The following is a 3,279-nucleotide window of genomic DNA, read 5'->3' on the forward strand; positions in this document are numbered from 1 at the left end:
CCGTGCCCCGACCCCGGTGTGCGCGGGGCTGGGGAGGGGCTCGGGTGCTCCCCCCTCATGGGTTTGGCCCGTGCCGTAAAGAGAAGCCCCCCGGTAACGAGTTTTGTCAGGGGAGCCGTTACCGCACCGGGACCCGCACGTCCAAACGGGAGTTACCGGGACGTTACCGGGATGCTCCGGGACATTGCCACCGGGATTTTCGCATCCCGGCACCGGCGGGGCTCGGCCAGGCCCCCAGTGGGGACAGGGGACACCCGGCCTGGCTGTGGGACGGGGACAGGGGGCTGGTCCCAGGCAGCTCCAGCCCCAGTGGGTGCCCCCCCCCGTCCTCCCGTCCTCCCCCCCGTGGTGCCAGGGGACACCCCCGCACCCCAAACCCGCAGCCCTCACGGTGCTGCTGCCGTGCCCCCACCGTGGTGTCCCCGTGTCCCCTGCCACCGGCTGTGACACCCTCGGGTGCTGCTTGTGCTGAGCAGTGTGAGCCCCCCCGAGGAGTCTGCAGGGGCTGCTCTGGGTGGGGGGCTCAGTGATGAGGTCCCCCCCCAGTGGTGGTGTCCCCAGGCTGGTGGCAGGAACGTCCCCGTGCCCGGGGTCGCTCACCTGGGATGGGGCCGGAGCCAGGCTGGGTGCGGTGGGCACCGTGGGGGCTGTTACGGGTGGCATGGTTCAGGCACCCCCCCGGGCACGGGGCCGGTCCCCCGGCAGCATCCCGGCAGCCTGGAGCTGCTCCCGGCCTCCACGTCCGCTAATCTGCCCTTTAATCAAGCAGCCGGGAAAAAAAAAAATCAGGAAAAAAAAAAAAAAGCAAAATACAAACAACAAAAATAAAATTCAAAAAAATATAAATAAACCCAAAAGACAACAACAATTTATTTTTATTTTTTTTTTAAATGAATGCCAAACAAACACCCAAAGCAGGCGCCTGCTCCTGGCTGAGCGCACGGCTCGAGGCCGGGGCGGCTGCCGGAGGAGCCACGAGGCCGTGCCGGGACCCCGGGGGCCAACGCAGGCTCTGCAGCCCCCCCGGTACCCCCCCGATGGCTGTCCCCGGGGTGCCCCCGCCGCACAGCCCCAGGCAGCACCCTTGGGTGCTCGGGGCGGCTGTGCACGGCCACGGCGGTGCAGAGCACGGGGGAGCAGCCCAGGTCCTGCACCCCCCCCCAGCCGTGCTGAGCCCCCCCCAGCCGTGCTGAGCCCCCCCGGGACGCTCCGCGCCGCGTGCTGCGGGTGGGAGCGAGGACAAAGGAGCCAGGTCCCGGTGCATCCCGTCCCGTGCCGGTGCCGAGCCCCCAGCCCCACATTTTCCCCACCCGGAGCGGGGTCAGGGAGCTCACCCCAAAGCTGCCGCCTTTGTTCCCGGGGCAGGGGGCACCGGGTCCAACCCGGTTCGGTTCGGCCCCAATAAAGGGTGGCCCCGCAGGACCCCCTCCCGCCGCCCTTTGTCTCCGGTGCCCGCGGGGCCGCCCCGGGTGCGGACAAAGGCGAGGGCGAGGAGGGGGGGTCCCAGGTTCTGAGCCGCATAGGACGCACCGGGAAGGATGCACGGGGCCGGTGCCTGTTATTAAAACCCCATTAATTAACCGGCCCGGGTTCGTTTCAGCACTGACCTCACCGTTACGCCGGTACCGGGGAAGCACCGGGGCTGCTCACGGCACATCCCCGTGTCACCCACCTCATGCGGGAAGCCCGGCCGTCGGTTTTGGGTTTTTTTCTTCATTTTTCATTTCTTCCCAGCTAATAAATTGTCGGTAACTCACCCCACAGCGAGGGGCGGCCGGGAACAATGGGGTGGCCCCGAACAACCGCGCTGCTTGCGGCACCCGGTGCTCCGGTACCCGGCCCCGGTGCTGCTCCCGGTGCCGTCCGTGCCGGTTCCTTCCCAAACGGAGCCGATCCCGGTGGCAGCTCCGTGCGGGGCCGGCGGGATGCGACCCGACCCCATCCTGCGGGGCAGAAACAGGCGAGAAGGAAACAAAAATCTGCGGTTTGTGCTTTTTTTTTTCCTTTTTTTTTAAATAATTAATTTAATTTTTTAATGGGGTAGCAGCATGCAGGGAAGGGGAAGGACACCAAAACCCTGCCCGGGGGTCTCAGCGCATCCCCCCGCCCGGCTGGAGGAGCGAGCTGGGGGCTGCCCGTGCTGCTCGTTCCCGTGCCCGTTTCTCCCGGTGGGTTTCGCTCCTGCGGCTCCGGTGCTCACGGGGGGGGGGGTCCCGGTGTCCGGGGGTCCCGGTCCCGGTGCCGGTGCCCGGGTCCCGGCCGTGCCGCGCTCCGTCCCGACGCGATCACCGCCCGGGAGCCCCGAGCTGCGGCATCCCGGTGTATCCCGGTATATCCCGGTACATCCCGGTGCTCTCCCGGTACATCCAACCCTCTCCCACCCCCCCCCCCCGTTCTCCCCCCCTCCCCCCTTTCTATTCCCAGCAGCACCCCCGAACCCCCCCAACCCCAAACCCACCCCCACCGCCGCTCACCGGCCCCGCCGCCTCCGGAGCGCTCCGCTCCTCTCCCGGCCCGGTACGGCCCCGGTACCCGGTAGCTCCCAGCCCTCCCCCGGCCCCCCCCGGCCCCCCCCGGCCCCGTATCCCCCCCCCTACAAACCTGCGGCTCCCGTCCCGGCCCCGTCCCGCTCCCCGCTGCCGCCGCCTTTGATCTCCCCGCGCCGCTCCCGGGGCCGCGGGGTCCGCCCGGGGGGGGGGGGAGGAGAAAGGGGGGGGGGAGCGGGGACGGAACCGGGGAGGGGGGGGGTGAGAAGGGAGACGGGGGGGCGGGGAGCCTGGAAACCGCCGCCGCCTCCTTCCCCTTTCATGGCGCGGCCGCGGGGGGCCTTGAAACGGCGCGGCCAATGAGCGCGGCGGGCGGGCGGCCAATCAGCGCCTTGTTTACACTGCGTGATTGGCAGCGGGCTGGCGGGCGGCCAGCCAATCAGAGCCCACCCCGACGGCGAGGGGCGGGGCAAGGAGAGGTGGAGGGGAGGGGAGGGGAGGAGGAGGGGGGGGGGAGAGCGCGCGCGCGCGCCGGTCCCCGCCGAGCGCGCGCGCGCGCTTCCGAGCAGGGGAAGGGAGGGGGCGGGGGAGGGAATGGAGGAAGGGGGGGGGGAGGGGAGAGCGGAGGGGGTTAACCCTTGCAGTGCCGGGGCGGGGGGGGAAGAAGGGAGCGGGGCAGGGCGCTGGGCTGGAGGGGGGGGGTTTGGGGGGGTCGTGGGGGTTTGGGGGGGTTATGGGGGGGGTCCCAAGGTGGCTTTGGGGTGGGCTTGGGGGGGGCATGGAGAGCAATGCG

General features: G+C 69.8%; 1 long non-coding RNA gene across 3 annotated transcripts; it reads right to left on the reverse strand.

Annotated features, from left to right (window-relative positions):
- Positions 1–857: 857 nt before the first annotated feature.
- On the reverse strand, positions 858–2,947 carry LOC119713230 (uncharacterized). Of its 3 annotated transcripts, none has more exons than XR_005260194.2 (2): positions 2,602–2,947; positions 858–1,943 (listed from the first exon to the last, which is right to left on the reverse strand). It is a non-coding gene; the product is annotated as an uncharacterized lncRNA (long non-coding RNA). The 3 variants fall into 3 exon arrangements; XR_011804124.1 differs by having other exon boundaries at positions 858–2,306; XR_005260195.2 differs by lacking the exon at positions 2,602–2,947 and adding an exon at positions 2,475–2,575.
- Positions 2,948–3,279: the final 332 nt, after the last annotated feature.

The sequence above is a fragment of the Anas platyrhynchos genome, chromosome 19, assembly GCF_047663525.1.
Source record: "Anas platyrhynchos isolate ZD024472 breed Pekin duck chromosome 19, IASCAAS_PekinDuck_T2T, whole genome shotgun sequence".
Classification (NCBI taxonomy): Eukaryota; Metazoa; Chordata; class Aves; order Anseriformes; family Anatidae; genus Anas; species Anas platyrhynchos.